Source organism: Rhea pennata, chromosome 3 (assembly GCF_028389875.1).
Source record: "Rhea pennata isolate bPtePen1 chromosome 3, bPtePen1.pri, whole genome shotgun sequence".
NCBI lineage: Eukaryota > Metazoa > Chordata > Aves > Rheiformes > Rheidae > Rhea > Rhea pennata.
In genome coordinates this window covers 114,309,729-114,329,600 of record NC_084665.1, presented here as the reverse complement: position 1 = coordinate 114,329,600, position 19,872 = coordinate 114,309,729, and the positions used below count along the sequence as shown (strand labels likewise).

The following is a 19,872-nucleotide window of genomic DNA, read 5'->3' as shown; positions in this document are numbered from 1 at the left end:
TAGAGGAATCTCCTATAACATCTAAAAAATGTTCTTCTCAAGGCTCCAATACTGTATTGTTCCTGTCAGACACTCAGAAGCATAATGACATACATAGCAGTCAATGAAGGGGAGTGGGAAACAGTACTACGTATCTAACTGGATTCAGATAAGTTTTAGCCTAGGCCGAAGCAGAGAGAGCTGCCTCTGGGCTTCGCTCCCAGCATTTTCACTTTGGTATTTTGCTAGGAAAACTTTGACCTGTGGCCAAAAAAGAGCAGTTAAAAATAGTACAGTCGTTCTGAAAAATGCATCAGGTTAATACTTAACCCTGGTAGAGCTTTTCACACTGATTTTACACTCAAAGGAGTGTTTCTTTTACTCTCGCCCTCTCCTGACTTGGACATAGATTAGATACACAAAAAACTGTTTATGATTCTGAAGAGAAATTCTAACCTGCAAAACTGAGATTGGTGGCTGCTTAGCACTTGATTTTTATGTTTTGTAAGCTTGCATTGTAGATCAGTTCATGTAATACGTTGGGAAAATTAGCAAACCAAATGAGGGTACCAGCTGGATTGTAAATGCATATTTTTGTAGCAAAGGTCATCACTTTACTTTCTGTATGCTCTCTGTAAGTATTATTCAAATGAGTAGCAGTGAGTGAAATATAATGTTAATGAATTGAGTTTCCTAGTTTGTACATTCTACATACATATGTATGAAATAATAATTACTTCAGTTTTCTTCATTGGCTTGTGAAATTTGTAGTGAATTTCCCATAAGAGCCTTTTCTTCTGAGTTTCAGTTGCTTTATACAATTTGACATTATTCTCTGCTGGCATTCTGATGAGTATGGTGAAAACATTCAAATTGCAAAATTTACTAATTTAGTAAACAGCTCATTTTTAGTGCAAATTATTAGTAAGTGGAAGTGTGTTTTCAGTTAAAAGTAGAAATGAAGTGACAGAAACCAAGAGTCAGGGAAAAGGTCTTAAAAAGACTGGCTGGAATGCTACTATTTCACCCTCCAAAAATAACATAACCAAAACTAAAAATGTGGAATGGAATTTAAAAAGGAATTCATTTCCTTACACTGTGAAAAGTCGTAAACAGCTGCAATTCTGCATTTTCTGTGCATGTTTTAATTTTGGGAAGCTGTAAAAAGCAAAAATGTAACTGTTAATCTGCAACACATGCTGCAAATTTGAAAGAAGTGAAAAGCTGAGGTAATAAGCTGTCTTTCTCTAGATATCAGTTCTGTTGCCTAGGAAAAGCTAAATTGTTCAGTGGTTATAAATGAGGAGACTTTGTGTACTGTGCCAACCACTTCCATCTATTTCTTTAATGGGAGAAGCTATGGAGCCAAATACATTGATTGATTGATTGCTCCTCTGCCTATTAAGGCTCAGAAAGACCATTGATCTTCTAATCTGATCTTTGCTATATTGTACACCTTAGCACTTGTCTATTTATGCCTGTTATCATGTGTAGTGATGTATTTAGTTAACATAAGTCTTCTGAAAAGACATGGTTTCAATTCAGAAGCATTAAGAGTTGGAAGACTCACCACTTAATGTGTTTTGGTGGTTAACAATTAAGACAATATTTAAAAAATACAGAAACTAAAATATGTGGCGTGATTCTAACTATCCTTTTTCTCTTAAATCTAAGAAGTATTTTAATGTAGAGAATGTTCTCTTCATTAACATAGTGCTATTCTATAGCCTGCACTTGGTGGGTTTCTTCTGGTTTTGGTTTAAAGAGTTGAAAATGGGAGCACTAGAACTGTATTACCTGGTTCCATTATGGGTTTCGGTTTGATAAAGTCATCTACACAGAGAAGTGTTTTCTCTCTACCTTTTAGTGTTTCAGACATCCAGTGAATGTCCTTTTCTTGTTATATCGTGTTGGGAGCCTGGGTTAAGTTGCATATGCTATAATAAATTTCTTTTTTTAAGACGCATCTTGCTGTGTTACAGCCCCTTATTCTTTCTGGTCGTGTAACATTGCATCAGATGATATGAAAAACTACTTTACATTTAGATTGCACAGACCACTTTGTAAAAGTGCTGTATTCTTACAATTTACTGTTCTGCCAGATTGTCAACCACTAATTTTAAGAACAGTGACTTCTTATATATGCTTCATGTACATTCGTGATAGCGTTGTATAGTATTTAACCTTAGATGATCTATATGAAACCCCTCTATAAATACATTACTACTGAGTAATTCTCAGTTGACAGCTATGTTTAAGAACAGCTTAACAATTCTCAAATATATTTAAAGTCTTTATTCTTTTGCATATGTGCTTTATCTACAGTATTATCTGAGTTACTTTGTGTAGTATCAAATAATCTTATTTAAACACATTGATAGGTTTTAGTGGAACATTTAATGTGCTCTAAAACTAGAGTGGATAGTTCAATGTAGGCTGTGTAAATCTAACCCGAACTTCTACTTCCTTGCCCAAGTGTAACTGTATCACCTCAGCACATGTTGACCTCAACTTTAGAATTTTATGCCTGTGGCAAACTGCTCTGACAAATCTTGTCACCCTCCTGCCCATAGTTGTCTGTTTCGCCCCTTTGCTGGAGGTGGCAATTTAATGCAGTTAATTAGAGAGAGGAACTTGTATCTGCGCTTCATCTTGTTCAGTGCAAGCCTTAGGATTTTAGCGTTAAGCTTAGACCTCAACATTACATACAAATGCGAAGCGTTGAGTATTTTCTTCCAACTTTGCTATGATCGTGTTAACCTTTGGGAGAAGGAGTTCTTAACTGTGAATTTGTCAGTGTGGTGCAGGAATTGTCAGTGTGGTGCTGGACTGTATTACAGACAGGTTCAAAGTGGACTGAAAGATGGATAGAGGAACAGGAATAGAATGCCCAAGTGTCCTGGGATAGGCATGTCTTAAAGCTTCGTGAAAAACTAATTTCCTGTGTATTTCTTTGTTAAAATAAAGTTAATGGGTAATTTGTGTAATTATGCTAGTTTGAACATAAAACAGTGGAATGGAAAAGATGTTCAGCTAATTTTATCCTTGCCATCAAGACCCTGGAATTTTACTCATGATGAAAAATGGACTGTAGATTCAGCAATGGCTCTGGTCCTTTACTATCAGTAACTGCAGCTGTCTGTAGGAATCCCATCAACTGAATGGGTACCAACCTTATTCCAGCCCTGTTTAATTAGCAGTTAACAAGGCTGAGCACTGTTAATACAAGGTCTCCAGGTCATTGAGGCATATACATGTGGATCACTTTGCAACGTTGTGGCCATACTGCTTTACACTACATACACTTTCAGAGTGTTTCATATTTAATACAAGGATTATCTCATTTTTCTAAATTTATTGACATATAATTTGCAATGAGCAAGACCAATCTATTTTGTTAATTTAAACCATAAAGCACAGGTAAGAGCTGAAAATGCAGTAGTTAGCAAGTTCTGATAGGAAATTTATTGCCAAGTAAGTAAGATCTTGTGTTCTTGAAGAAGTCATATTTTCTTGCTTGATAGAGTTCTTGTGCTGTTGTTTCTTTTTTCGCTTGTGACTTTTTCTAAAAACTTTTGCTCCTGTTTTCAATCTATGGTTTCAGAAGATCTTCTGTAAAGGTGAAAATGATGAGCTTTAAAGAAACAGAGTTGTCTTTTGTTCATTGTTCTTTTGTGGTGGGTTTATATATAGTGATTTAGCTAACTGTAAAAGCACAGTTCCTTTTTTTTTCTTTGACAGCTTTCAGTGTTCTTATGATCTATTTTTATTCCACTGCAGAATTAAAGCATTTTACTACTAATTTAAAAAAGAAAAAAAAGCCAGTTTGCTCAGCTTTGATACTTTTAGTGCCACATGTGAGATAAGTAGGTGGATTTTGGCAATATCATGAGCTTCAGAAAGGGTACGTGCTTCCAGTACTTTACTTGTATTGATTGGGTTGCAGAAGTGGATCATTGATATCCTTTAGCTGTTAGGTCTCTGTGACAGTTTAAGAAAAAAAAAAAAAAAAAAAAACCAACAACAACAAATAACCCCTTCAATCCAAACCATTGAATTAGCACAGTTCTCTTCTGCTTTAAATATCTAAGATAAAATAAAAATTCAGTTCTTCACTTTTCCAAGTATTAGTAGCCTTTGTGTTAATTGGGGAGTGTGTGCAAGTGTACCAAAATTTGCCAAAATTGGCCATCACCCTATCTGCAGGCGTTGGAATGTTACTGTGGTTGGAAGACTGATTTTTGAATTTTGTCCAAATTTCACTAGGTTAGATAGTGTTAGTCTGTTACAGTTGCTTGTTTGATGTGGACTTGGCTTTTTTCTTTTCTTTTTTCTTTTTCGTTTTTTTTTCCTTTCTTTCTTTTTTTTTTTTTTTTTTTTTTTTTTTTTTTATTATTTTTTAAACTTCTGCCTGGGCTATGGTTGCAGCTACTAAGAAAATTAACTTTTTTCTTTTCCTCTTGTATGAAGTATCATGGTGTTAAACTGTGGTTTGTTTCACATGAGGGGAAGGATGCACAGTTTTCTTCCTCTGCTTGCCTTCCTGTTTACTCTCCGCCTCAGTTGTTGTAAGAGCTAGAAGAAGGCAGATGCAAGAAGAAAAAAGAAATTGCCTACAAGTAATTTTTCATTAAACCTGTCTTTCATTAGTTTTGTTTTACATAGAACAATTTACCTAAGTCAAATCTTCTGCAAATGGTCACCAATTGTGTATTTTGTGTTCTCTGTGTGCCCAAACTGAGATAATTGGATTTTGATGTTGGGGAACAACGTTGCTATTTTAATAGCAGAGTCATATTGTTTGTTTTTTTGTTAGTAAGGCAGTATCATTTGGAGAGATAAATACAGGGGTGGAACTCTGGAGGCTCCGGTTTCTAATCGAGTGCTGACATTGCATTTGGCAAATCTTTCTCAGTTTTCAACTTTATTAAATGGGGAGGATGAGGCTTTCTTCTTTCTTTTCTACAGAATGAGTTCAGAGAAAAAAATATTAGAGTAGGATTGTCTGAAATAAAGAGGGTGACATGAAGAAACTTTGTGTCAAAGTCTTTAGATGTAAATGTTGAGGATTTAGTAACTGAGTGGTTGCTGTATTTCTTGACTGTTCTAAATTTTATCTTCTGATTTTTATTAGTCTGTGTTTGAACTACTGAGCAACAGGGTCCTGCACAGTAAAGCAGGACTATGTCTGGATGTGCCACCCAAACTTTACAATCTTTTTAACTTTTCTTGAGGAGGAAATGTAGCGGAGATAGACATGAAAGGTTTGCAATCATGATGAGAAAAGAAAAGCTAATCTTCATGGAATATACTTTATATTTTTTTCAATTTCAAACAAATAATACTGAATGTGACTGTTACTGAACAAATAAATAGCTAGAAGGAGAAATACTGAAGTTCTTCACTTTTTCTAAGTGCTATTTAAAGTTTAACTAAAATTTCAGTTACTATTTAAAGGCTGTTATACATCTTTGTTCTTTTTGCAAGTCTGTTATAGGTAGTTGTCCAAAGTCTGTAGCTTAATTGTGGATTAAAAATCAACCATGCTCTCTCAACAGCATAGATTTGCCCTAACATGATATAGATGTGAAATACCTTTGAGTGTTTCTTGGGAATTACTTTTTAGTGAATGAGCTATGAATTTGGAAAACCTGCTCTGCTTATGTTTATTGTTACTGCACCACTCGACTGATTCTCTCTGTACTTTTCTTCCATTCAAAGAGAAATGTGCTATATAGATAAGTACATTTTAGTGTGTGTATGTACATATTTTCAAAGAGATTATACCCTAAAATTTTTCACAACAGCACTATTTTCAGTTGAGGGGTATGCAATCAGTAAGCCTGCCCTATGCTATGAAAATATTTTTCTGTTTCATGCACAAAGTAATTTTAAACTGGTTTACCCCGTGGTTTCTCAAACTCGCTTGTTCTGGTCTTCGTTTTCAGTTAAATTGTGTTTAGCACAGATTAAGTTGAGTGAAAGATTAGGGAGAGGAGGCTGCTCAGCATTTGTTGTATAGAGAGGGCATAGGTTTTTATATGTAAATGACTTTTAGCACCATCTGCTATACAAGAAGATGTGTGTTGTGGCAGACTTCTCCGAGGTGCCACTGAAGTGATTTGGAGCAAGCTTCAGTTAAATTAGTAGAGTAGGATGATATTGGGTTAAAGTTGTGTAAAAAGGGGCAGAAGCAATATTGTGACCATATGCGACTCTTGAACGCTCATTTCGTAGAACTTCTAACGCGTATGGCAGAATGTCAATGAATCTCCCCCTTAGCAATGAATTGGTCCCTCTGAGAGCACAACAAAATGGGGAAGTGCAGAAAATAATATGATGATTGAAGTCTTAGGTTTAATGACTAATGAAAAACATTCTAATACCAGCCATGTATGCACGCGGTCTGTTTCCGCTAGTGAACATTTCAGGTCTTCTTCCTCTAACACTACAAGTCAGCCCATTTATGAGATTAAGCCATAGTTATTAATACTTGGCTTTTAATACTTGACTTAATGATCTCGTTAGGTGTCCAGCAGTCTGGATTGTAAACTAACCCCCCAAATCCTTCTCTCTCTCTTTCTCTCTCTCTTTCTCGCGCGCACGCTCTCTCTCGCGCGCGCGCTCTCTCTCTCTTGCTCTCTTTTTTTTTTTTTTTTTTAAGCCAAGCGTAACTGAAGACAACTACTTGAATTACTCATGTGGCAAGGAGATACTGACAGTTTGTTCTAGTATTGCAGCTACTGCTGTTAATTTAAACATTATTCTATGCTTAGTGTTTTCTCCTGGTGTAAGAAGTAGTAGTAATTTCATGAATTTTAAAGAGTTGCATCTATGCTGTGCTATAAGCACTTGAACCGAGCTATAGGTCTGATAACGTGAACTAGAAATAGCCAGATTTTCAGGATAAAGTCTGTCAATTATTGAATTGTAAAAATGTAATAAGACTCAGTTCTTTTCATTCCTTTTATTAAGTAGTAAATGTTAGTATGGAAAATTGTAATGAAATGTACTCAATTTGCTATATTACTACTGCCTTCAGTGCAGACTGCAGAACAAAGTGGGTTTTCTTGTTTGTATTTTTTTTCTTCCTTGAATCCCTTTCCTACTGTGGCTTTCCCTACTGTTCATATCTCTGGATTTGAAGGGCTTGCTTCAGAAGCATAACTGGCATGTGTCAGTAAGTGTAGGGAATAGTACAACTCCAGTTGTCAGTGGGCAGAATCTTAACATAGCAGCAGATAAGCTAGCGAAAACACTGTTTTGCATGAATGTGGTGTTTGTTCCGTTTAGGGAATAGTTTAAGGTTGAATGAGGAAGAAATAAATACGTAAGAATTAGTAGCATATACTAGTGTAAGCTGTGTCCCCATAATATGTGGGGATGATTGAGAAGATACCGTGTTGGCAAACCCGTCAAAGTACGTATAAGTGCTAGGATTACGAAGAAATCTTCCAAATGTGAGCAGTATGATGAAGTACTATTTGTGTATCTGAAACAGCAGCATTAGGAGGTAAATCACTTCATTTATCTTAATGATTGGCTGCCTCTGAAGTAAGGCAATTTAAATATCAAAATAAACTATTTCCACGCTCTTCATTTTTTTAGAAGAAATACCAGTATTCTTTCCCATATGTGCCCTGCAGTGTTTCTCAAGGAACAAAAGTTTCAACTGTCCCCTATCTACATGTCAAAATATCTAACAGCTTCTTTGCTAAAACCTAGTGAATTAAGAACTGAAAATGGAACTTCAAAATGAGTTCTGTAAAATGTGTCATTGTTCATTATTTAAAAACTCCTAGTTTCGTTTTACATGAATCTACTGCAGGGCTTATTTACTTATATTCAGTAGAATGCCACATGCAGTAAGGCTCAGTATATAGTATTATAGAGTTTATTGTAGGTTTTCTGTACTTTATGCATGCTATATTTTATTTAGATATCTTGTCAAAAGTGTGTTTGGTAATACTGTATTAATTTTTTGAAATCACACGGTCTAAATTTATCAGGGAAGATGAGGCATAATAAACTGAGGTGAGTCTTTCAGACTTAGGTGCAAGTTGGTAAAATTTCAATATTCTTAAGAGACAAATAGTATGTTTAAAATAGAAAACAAGCAATGTGCTATTAATTAAGCTTATTTCTACCTATTGACCCATTACACAGAACGTGTATTGACTTTGGTGGGAAAGGGGGTAATGGCATGATGTGTAAGCTATTTTGACCTTTTGTAGCTTGTACATTGCAGGATTGAAGAAAAGCCTTATGTATGTTATATTCCTGAGTAAAACTGAGTTGCAGAATTGGTATTGTTCTTACTGTCATAATGTCTTGATTTATTTTTCTAATATATGGAAAAATCAATATTGGGATAGATGTCCTCTAAAATTGAAAAGAGGAGAAAAAGAGCACTGTAATATCTTATAGTACCAGTGGTATTGAAAGTAGGTATAGATCTTGAGAAGATCATGTGTTTTCTTTTCTTGTGTTTGATTGTATATAAAATATTCCTGGAAGTAATGTCTCTCTTGCCTGTAAGGCTATGCCTATAGTAATATACCAAGCTGTGCGAGGGTCCTGCTGTTCTCTAGCATGCAGGCTACCTGGCATGATCTTACTCTGTCCATTCCATTAAATTTGTTGCCCCCAGTAGTCCAAGGTGCTGTGTTAACTGTTAACCACAGAGGTGTGAGCTCAGGTACCAACGCTGTTTAATTTCCTGCTACCGCGGTAGTCCTGGAGCACGTTGTTCACTCTGGATGCTGTTGAGGTTCTCTTTCAGCATAAATTGCTAGTTCATGTCTAGGTTTTAACTTGCTTCCTAAGTTAGATGTAGTTTTAACAGAACAGGCTAAGAAATACTGTGGTGAAATTCTCTACTGCTGCTCTAGCAGAGAGGGAAGTGAGAAAGGAAAAGTAGGTCTTTTAGTTTGAACTAGTGCAACTCCTATTATCTGATCCTATTCCTATGTGCATGTTCTGAAAATACTGATCTGTAAGTAAATGGACTTAGTCCTGGTGCCTTGCTTTTTTTGTTGTTGTTGTTTTTATTTTTTTCTGGTTGAGCTCTCTTGGACAGTAAGATGTATATAGGTGATTGTATACAGATTTTCCACAAATGACAATAAGGAAGGACAAGAAGCGTGAGGTGGTTTTGGGGCACAACTTTGGAATAGCCTGAAAGCTTAGAGTCATGCATTTTAAGCAATGTGCAGTGAAGCTGGCAAGCTGCTTTTTGTTGGCTTAAGGATTTTGCTTCCTCAGATTTGAATGTTTAGCAGCAAGGGGGATTGACCAACAAGAGCTTGGAGGAAGTAAAGGCAAGCTTTCCATGCACACTGGATGTGTGAAAACCAACTGCTAGCACACATGGATGTGTGAGGTCAGGTTCCAAAATGGGTATGTGAGTTGGCAAGGCGCTATGGCAGCGAGACGCGGGCCCTGCGTGGCGTAAGGTAGCACGACTCTGGTGTGGCTGTGCTGCTTTTAGGTAGCTCATGGGCTGTGTGCTCGGCTTGCACGTGTGCTGTAGGGCATGTGTGCCACAGTGCTGCTCTGAGAGATGCGCATGCATCTTCTCTTGCCCTTAGCGTTTAGCCACATTCAGATATCTGAGCTCTCAATTCATAGGAATTCCTCCTTCAAAGGTAAAAATTGGTTTCCCTCAGGAACAGCTGATTCAGGTGGTCTTTTGGGAATTGTCTGCTCAGATGGAAAGGCAAAATAGGCAAATTTGCCTTTTTGCGTATCAGGAACTGCTTTGTCAAAACTTAAGGAAATTTTAGAAAAGATGAAGTTGTATCTACCCATTTGTGGAGTGACAGTGAACTTGAAAACTCTGTACTTGAAAAAACTTTGTTTTTTCTCCAAGTAATTTGGAGTATTCACTTAGCTCTGAACTTCTTGCCAAATTTTTGTTTCACAATTGTGGGGTTTTTTTTTTTTTTTTCTTTCTTTCTGTGAATTCTGTTTTTGGGGAAACAGAAAGGGTAAACTGACCATGTTGGAACAACATAAGCTAAATAAGCTGGAAAATTTACTTCTACTTAAAAAAAAAAAATCTTTTAGCTGTCATAATCACAGATGACATTTTTAATAACAGTATGTAAGTAATTTCTGATAGAATTGTAATTTAACTGTCTCATTAAAGGCAGACATGCATGTAATTTTGTTAAATGACATGGTGATTAGGACAATGTTTCATTGCCCAAATATATAAAGATAATAGCAAAACCTTGCAAACCATTATATATTTGAAAAAGAGTATACTTAATTCAAGGTTTACCGTACCTGTGAATCCTTTGTTGCAATAGTTTTATCTCAAAAGGCTGTGAGCTACACCTACAAGTACGAAGATACAAGGTACTTTGTTGTCAGGCTGAGACTGAGGTTCCTGAGAATGCTGACTTCTTTATAAAAATCTCTATCAGACATAAAGACAGACCTGTCTTTCTATCTTTTCAGAAAGCTACATCTTCATCCTTTTAAGATCTGGGGGTAGTCAGAGATTAGGAAAAACTTAAAGCACTGTTTCTGAATGACTTCTAGAAGCAGAAAGAGAGGAGACTCTGCAGACACAAGCTGATTAAATTGGCCAGTATTTCCTGGGGCCAGGTGACTCTGAGCAGCAAGGCAGAAGTAAATAATGCAGTAATTTAAGACTAGCCTGGTTGCTTGCAGGTAGTCTATAACAAGTATCTGGTGCTCTGAAGGAAGGAAACGAGAAAGACAAAGAACATGACCCTTTTGTATGCGCAGAAGAGTATAGACATGCGTTCCTAATGGTATGTATGTGCAAAAGTTATTTTTGATGGAACCCACTTGGCTTTGCTGCCTGTGTAGTGTATCTAAAAGCAGAAATGGCACGATGGTTTTGATATTTTTAAATAAAGCTTTCTCTGGTGTTGTTCTCCAGTAGCCTGTCTGTTTTAAAAGAAAACAGTGTGCATATTTTAGTATTTATTTAAAGGGCTTCTGTCATTAAGTAAAGTCACAGTCGAGCTTTTATATATTTAACAAAAATATATTCCAAGATGTTTGTAAGTGAACTGATAAAATTATATGGTGTTGGAGGGAGAAATTAAGCAGACTTCAATTTTAGAAAAATAAATGTTTAACAATCTCAAGAAGATAGAACAGGAATATCAGGAACTGAGGTTGAGTGATCTCAGTAACATTTTAACCTAAATCTTTAAACCAGAATTTCTCCAGTAGTTATATGGATGAGTTAAAACCAACAAACTCTTAAGGCCTGAGTTCTGCAAATACTTTCACTATCAGTTAAAGAAATAGCTCCACCTGCCTCTGTGGGCCACCACCTTTATGGTGACGCAAATGTTTGTGCTAGTATGTTGTGAATTGATTTAGGTAACTAATCTGCATTAAAACTAACTTGAATTCCTCCACGGAGCAGCCTGCTTTTGAGTGGGTGTGCTGCCGTAATGTTGGTCATGAAACTTCCCAGGCGCATTGGGAAGCAGCTTTGAAGGGAGCGTAGAGGCAGGAACGAAGCTCCGTATCCTGGTAGGCAAATGCTGCAGTTACTTTCTGAATGCCTGCTGGCATCAGCCTTGTGACTGTTCGGTGGCAGCGGTAGTTGTCTGAGAGTTAACAGGATAATGCAGACTCAGAAGATCAGATTAGAATAACGGAGCGAGGTGGGTTTGGCTGCCGCACTGAGATCTGTGTAAGAAGGTGATGGGGCAGTTGCACACTGTCTTAGCCCATATACAGAGCAAGCTGTAGAAACTGGAAGGGTAATTTTTTTTGGAAGGAACGTGTGAAGTAATCTTGCATGGGAGAAAATTCTTATTAGTGCTTTTAGGGCTTTGAATTCAAGTAACTCAAACCTACTTCTTAAAATTTTGTGGTCTGTTGCTTTGATCTATTGTTCCTTTGCCTTGGTTTTAGGAAACAATAGAGTTGTGTGGATAAACAATCTTGCTTTTAAAGATAAATACTGGAATATATTTTCTTCTGAAAATAGTGACAAATAGTAGAAGCCATCGAAATATGAAAGGCCAGAGTGATTCATTTGAGGTCTTATCTGCCTTTCCTTCTTTGGAAATCGTTGTTAGTGCTGTGTTACCATTGCTCCACCAGTGTAAACCTCCAGTACACCCATTCTGTTTTACTGGCACAAAGTAGGCTTCATATGCAGCTTACTTTGATACTTTATTGGATTAAATTAAACAAATATTAATTTCACCTTATGCTTATGGAGGATTTTCTACTTTAATATTCTTACACCAGGGCACCTACATCAGGGTATTATCCTGAAGACTGTTGAAGTTTAAAGAAATAAGGGGTTACTTCTATGTTGTTAAAAGAGAGATGGATATATGTTTATCACAGATAAAACTGTTTTGAAGGTTACACTACAATAGGCTTTTAAATGTTGTTTTAGATTATTTTACAGTCAATAAAAGAAAAACATTTTTAGTGATGGTTATCGTTTATAAACTGTTAAGAAAATACTTGGTTATTTTATTTTAGGTTTTTGCCACTAATCTTTTAAAAAGACAGTCTTTCAGAAAAGGGCAACGTAATGTACATTTACTACAGTTGCAAGGGAATTAATTTTATAAGATTTTAAGGCAATGAATTGAAAACACCATGTTAAGTATGCTTTACGGAGGAAATGGACACTTGCAGTTTCACCATAGTCTGTTTTATATTTAATTTATTTTCTATTTGTAGCTTGATATTAAGCAATTCTGAGCCTTGTTTTGGTAACAAAACAGACTGAGGGGTAGTAACTCCCCCCCCCCAACATTAGAATTCAAGAGCTGTGGCAGCATCACTTTCTATGTATACAAGAGCTCCTGGTCAGATATGCAAAGAGATTTTTATTTAGAGAAGTATGTATTCCAAGGAATGATACTACTCAGTTATTTTTATAAAAGTTTCTTTTTCAACAACAGCATTCTAAAAGTTCACGTACTATGAACTCAATATATATATTGTTTTACCAAAACTTGAATTTATGCCCTATTTTAAAGTGAGCTTGCAAAATATTAAAAATACAAAAAAGTGAAGCAAGTTTCTATGCCATAATGGAGGTTTTGGGGGATCTTTGTATGTTCTCTGAAGTCTTTTATTATAAATTTATTTCTCCAAGGTATACAGATTATATTGCTAAACTAGGATAGCTTTTTATTATTCAATAAATAATAAAAATGAAATGAATCCTAGGGAGATGGATTCCTGTAAGTTTTCTCTAAGGTACTTACTTTTTTTTTTAATAGAGGTTTTTTAGAAATATTGTTAGTGTCCAGTTTTACAAGCATTTACATGCATGTTTAGCCTCAAACGTTTTAGTAAATCCAGTTAACTAGATAGGACTACTTATGTGCCCAGAATTAGGCATGAGATGGTGTTTTTTTCCAGAGCACTGTGGATTTGATCATCATTGCCAGTGATGGTGTCTTTAGTTGCTATTTTTCAGTCAACTCTGATATGAAATGAATACAAGTACCATATATGTTAATCTTTCTTGTGATCCTAGACCAACATAGAGTCACTTCAATTGAGAATAAAAAATTAAATCTATTTCCTAATAAAAATGTTTTGTTTGAATTAATTCCTGACATCTTCCTCTTAATGTTTGAATGTGTATGTTGTTAGCATGTAATTTTGTAAATGTATTAATTACTGCTTTAGAATAAAATAGTTTACCTTCTCCGAGCTTTGGTAGTACTTTTAACTTGTGCTTTTATTTGGTGCTATATTCAACCTTGCAATTCCATCCACTTCTTTTTCAGATATTTCATTATCTTCTGGAGTGAGTTTTGTATGCCCTAGAAAGCGAAAAATTGGAGGAAGAGGGGAGAGCAGATATCCTAGGCCCACTGGTTTTGTTTTTAGACTCCAGATGTTTTATTCTGTTATCAGAATATCTGTGAAACTTTGACAAATAGTTGAAGGCTCAGGTAAAAAGAAATTTAATAAATAATATTATCATCTTTATATTTTTAGTGAGGAAGTGTATACATTCCCTGTGCTTTTTTCTTTTCAGAACTTTTCAGTAAGTTTAACCAGGTGATACCGGCTCACAGATACTCTGTCACATTAATCTCATTTTGTCAAGCATTTAGGGAAAATTACTTCAATTTCATATACAGGTTAATAGTTTTAGAGTGAGCTGCAGTGCCTTTACTAATCTAGTCTTTGAAGAGTAATTTCAACCCAAACTGTCAAATAATAACCAGTTATTATCTCTCTTTTTGCCCTCTTTTCTCAGTTTTCATGCAGGCCATCTTTAAAGAATAATTGTTTTTAAAAATTCTGAAATCATTCTTTTATTCCCTAACTGCCTATTTTATAGATAACTGGATTAGGGAACTGCTAATTGAGGAGACCTTTTAAGCACATATGAGAGAAACTTTCAGCAACAAACTTCAAAATTTTTTGAAAGAACACACTTCAGTATTTTGGTTTTTAAGTGATCTCCATAAAAGTGAAGAACTGCAGTGTAAACTTTCTTCAGATTTATAGGTTTTGCTACCTTAAAAACTACTGGAAGCTTTCTTTACCATTTGGGGAATTATATTTTCTTTTCCAGAAGCACTTAAACTGGCTTCCTTGCTACAATGTTTAAGAACCTTTTGCGGTGAATAAGCAATGTCTGACAAGGAAATGCATCTTAAACATTGGAAGTTAATGAGCTTTCCTGTGATCCCTAATTTGTATGTAATTTCAATGCGTATTTTTGGACTAGTTTCTCAAAAGCTCAGGCTTCTGGGTAAAGATGATAAACCCTCTCGATTTTAGAAGGCCTCATTGCTAGAGAGGAATAACCTAGGGTTTTGGGGTGGAAGATTTCATTGACTTTGTGCATAACATGCAGTTCATGGATGCATTGCTTTCTTAAGGCATATTAAGGTCAGAGTCTTCAAAATTTAAATCAACCTCAGAAGTGAAAGCTGAGTTCCTGGAGACAGCTAGTCTGGCTGAGGAGGGGCACTGCAGTTCTCTGTACAGCAGATTAGGCTTGATGAGGCTTCGTGCCCTTGCTACTGTGTGGCAATACTTCAGCCACAATTTAAGATGAACATTAGTTATTTTTTTTTATCTGTGGAGTGGTATTGGAAGTAATAGAGGAAAAGAGTTGCTGTTCTTCTAATTTTTGCAAGTTTTCTTATTACTTTTTTTGGGGGGAGGGGAGGAGGAAGGGTCAGTTGAAGGAAACAATACACAGAACCAAGAACCTTGAAAAATATTTACCAGTAAAAGGGGGGATATAACCATTGTCTTAAATAGGATGAAAAAAACCCTGAAAAATGGAAATGATACCATCTTTTCTAGATAGAAGATGGTTGAATTCCAACAATAATTTAAATACTTCTATTTTCTGTCCAGTACAGAAATTTATATGTTAAATCTATTGCTAAAAAAGTGTATTTCTTAATACAGTTGTATATGTTTATTTGCAACTGAATGTGACCCTTATCTAAATTCAACCTTCAGATGAATTTTCTTCTCTTACTCCCTTTCTGTAAAATTCCTACTCTATTTCCTAAGCAAAAAGAATGTGCTATATTCATGTTCAAACAATTTTGGTTTTTAATATAGAGATATTAACTGTCTTTGTATTTTTCATCTGTTTTGGACAGAAAGTAAAGATTGAACTTACTTGGATGACTGAATAGCGGGTGTTTTTGGTTGAGACTTCTATCATTTTTCATTTGGATGTAAAGTATAAACACCAAAGATTTCTTACAGATAAACTAATAACTATTGATAGTAAGCTTAGCGTGTTTCTTACACAGTTATGAAAGTACTTTCTGTACTTAAAACAGACTAATTCGTATGCTCAGGTGTGAATAGTTCTAAAAAGGCAATATATCTCCTTTTCAAATGAAATTGTGGATATAGGTTAGAATAAACTCTCTCCAGCTCTTTGAGTGAAATGATGCTCACAGGGATGGTTCCCATGAGTCTGAACTGATCTGTCTTGGTTGCTGTATTCTTTCTGCTGCCTTGGCACTGACTTTTACTCATCTGATCCTACAGTGAGCAGGTTTAAGGAGCTAAATGGCTAAAGCTGAAACCTATAGAAGGCTTGCGCAGCTTATCTCTCTGAGCTGGCTTGCCCAGGAACAGAAAGTCACGTCTGCTGAGTCAAAGCAGGGCTGGGGGGAGATCTCTGTTCAGCGAGACGGGTTTAGGAGCTCGGGGAGCTTCATCCCCAGAACTTGAATAGATTATTACTATATGCAAGCATATGCTACTCAACTGGTTAATCTGCAGCCCTGAAAATTACTGTGGGTTGGTATAACTGATATACCTACCTTTGGAAGAAAAAGGTCATGTTTCCTGCTTTGGTAGTTTGTGCTGAGAAGGGTCAGGTGGAGAAGTACTCAACATGCATGTAAACTGCTGTGGATATCACATATCACTTAACTACAGCATAGACCTAAGCTTTGTACGTCTCTGCAATTTTCATTCAACTGCTTTTTAACAGTGTCAACACCATAGCGTCTGTTTTCTACAGTTTTGGGCAAGCTGCAAGAAATAAACATCATCAGATTGCTTTTACAGTTGTCCTTGTTACAGTATGTATATTAGAATGCCATATGCTTATTATTTTCTATGAAAATTATGAGTTTTTTTTAATAAAAAGTAAGTTGTTCACTGAATTCCATCTGATCACCCTGAAGAACTACTTTTGATCATTTTTCTTCAGTGAGCTAAAACAAAGCAACATATTTTAGTTTCAACAGCTTTCCATAGGATTTATAGAAGTCCTTCAAGCTTTATTAAAAGGCATATAAAATAACTACTTTGTTGTGTATTACAAGAATTATATTGATCTGGTACAGTTCTTTTTCTCTTTTTAACTTTAACACATTTCTATTTAAGTGATTTTAATAGATTATATAATATGTTTAGACATTAATTGCAAATCTATTCACTTTACTTTGTAAACTTACATTAAAAAAATTTATACATCCCATGTAGCTGACATGCAGTGTCTATTACAATTTATTTGTATAAGCCATATATTTAGAGATGTTGAGACTTTGAGGTTGGTGAAAAGAAGGGATAGAGCGCACAGATTTGTAAACAAAAGTCTATCAGATGTATTATTCCTAGTACACATTCCTTCCCTAACATAGAGTTTCATAATAGAGGAGTTTTCATTAACGTTCTCATTTTTGTAACCTTTTCAATGAAATACATTAATAGGATGAGGCCCTTATAATGTTAAAGAGGGGAAATGAAGTCGCACAACAAAAATGTGGTGATTAGAAAGACTTCTCATTTAAAATATGAACTGCATTCCAAAAAATTATGGAAAATAAATACTAGAAACATAAAGCTGCAACTTTATATGGCCACCCAAGCATTCTGTTAGTGTTGGCATTCTGACACCTCAATGATGTGTTCCTCTTTAGGAGATGGTGGCTGGCAGAACCCCTTTTGCTCCCTACTCAAGCTTGTGAAGTTGTCTTAAGTAACATTTCTCTCAAACATTTGCCAATTTACTGACAGAATTTTTCAGTTAAGATGGGTCCTTCTGTTGATTTTTCATTGTGCAGTGTTGATCTCTCCAAAAATCTCATTGAAACACATGGAAGAAAAATGTAATGATGCTAAACCTTAACTAAAACTGTGTGGTAAATTTAGTATTTTCAGAGAAGATGCTGAGATAACAGTATCATTCAGTGCAACAGACCTTCAGAATCTCTTGCTAAATGCTAATTAACAGCATTTCAGTAGAATTTTCCTGCGTTTCCTTAAGTTTCCTTGAGTGCCATTGTATAGACATGGAATAGGTTTGATTATTTATTTATTTATTTATTTTTTACTACTGAGGGGATTACAAAAAGAAAAACCTTCAGGGAGCAATCTAAACTAAACATGGCACTAACTTCAAGGAAGAGAAGGATCCTGCATGACCTGATAAGGAATGCAGCCCATGTTGCTAAAACATGCAGATCTGTTTGCATGTAATGTAAGGATAAAGAATTGCAGAAAAACTGACGTGGCAACCTGGGCTATGTAGCTAAGATGAATTCGAAACTTTCTAAATATGCTGTCTGAGTAAGATATTGTAGCTCTGAACAAGGTGTGTGACTGCGATCAAGCATTTCACCTGAAGAAGAGTTAATGATAAATTACTGAAATAATACAAAATCAGTTTTGAGAGAATGAAATTTTGAATGGAAATTAAGCTGAGATGGAGCCACAGTAAGAGGAAAAAGTACCTAAGAATAAAAAAGCTGAAGGCAACAGGAATGCAATAGCATCTCCTTGTTTAGTAAATGTATTTCTGGCAGTGTATTACTGACATGATAGAAGTAACTCTCTTCCTGAAAGCCTTAAGTGTTGAGGTAAGACAGATCCAGTGACTTCAGTAAAAATAAAGTTAAGCTTGATTGAGGTGACATGTAATACAAAGAAAATTGTGAGAAACTTGACCTCTTCATCTCTATTTCCATAGCATGGAGAACTGATGTGACTTGGTTTTCAAAAGGAAGTTGCAAAAGCGCTTATCTCGTTTCCATGCCTGATGAACAGAACAGCTTACCTCTGCACTTATGGAGACAGTACTTCATGCACCTCTGAGTCGCCCAAAAATCACAGCATAAATTTTAGTTATCTTCGTCCTTCTATCTGACTTTAAAAGTAGTATTCAGCCCATTTCTGTCCAGGCAAAGACATAGCCCTTTTAGGGCAATACGAGGTGCAGATGAATAGTGTCCTGCAGCTGTGTCGTATGGCTCCTGAAAAGTTTTCTGAAGGTCTGTGAAGGCTCCTTGTTTTTGGCTTAGTGAGAATATTCTGAAGTAATGAGTTGATTTATTAAGATGGTAGCTGTTTGGAAAAATATGCTTAATTGTGATGTGGCATAATTGTGTAGTTAATCAGAAAGTGATTTTGCTTAGGATGTTATGATTTAAGTCGTCACAGCATGTAATGACCTTTTTTTGCTCAAGAATGTCAGAGTTCAATACATGTGTGATGTCATACCAGGAGTTTTAATTTTGACATGTATATTTGAAATACTCTACATTTCACTGTATTATTTATTAAAAATTCCTGTTTTTCATGCCAGCATTCACAGAGTAGCTAGTGCAGATAGGTAAATGTTATGTAATACCTTTTTAATTTTGAGACAGATCAGGAAATCAATTTTCCCATCTAATAATATATTTTCTACAGGATACTAATTGAGCAGCTGTTCTTATGGGTAGAATTCTTGTTAATTGAATAATGCAACTGTAAATATCAAATTGATACGCAAAATAGCCCATACTTGTAGTTGGCTCTGACTTCTGATAAACTGCATTTTGGCAAACAAGGTTGATGTGTTTTCATCTAGGGATAGAATCCTGTGTCAGAATTAAAAATGAGGCTTGTGCTCTGAAGTCTGTATTTGATTTAATATGCGAGCAAAGGATAGCCTCTTGGTGTTGAAAATTCTGCTCTGTGGGTTTGAGGCTTTTCTTCTTCCACTTGGCAGTGCTCAAATCAGCTCGTGTTGGTCTGTGATGGACCGGGGGGAGTTGGGGGTGCTGGAGGGAAGCAACTTGGCTGACTCTTCAGCACAGGGTGATCTTAGCAGCTTTTGGGGCCAAACCAGTCCACCTTTCTCTGGTACTCTGGAGGGCTGAATTCGTCTGGACTCTACTGTATAAATGAGTAAAGGGATGTAAAGCCCGTGCTCCTTACTGTAATCATATACATGAGGGAACAGGACTAGAAAGGCCCTTCCCTGGCCACGGCCACTTTTCCTGGTCCACTCCCAGTAAAGCCCCTTGCATAGCACATCCTCAGCCCTCTCCCAGGAAGCGGAGGGCTTGTGCTTCCCGGGTCGAGAGCTCCTGCTCTCAGATACGCTCTATAGAGTCTTAGCCAAAAGGCGTGTGAATCTGTTTTGCTGAA

At 36.0% G+C, this 19,872-nt stretch overlaps 1 protein-coding gene across 1 annotated transcript in view; it reads left to right on the top strand.

Moving 5' to 3' along the window:
- Window positions 1-19,872, top strand: part of ROCK2 (Rho associated coiled-coil containing protein kinase 2) — a 93,466-nt gene that overhangs the window by 1,203 nt on the left and 72,391 nt on the right. The gene's annotated exons all lie outside the window — the stretch shown is intronic.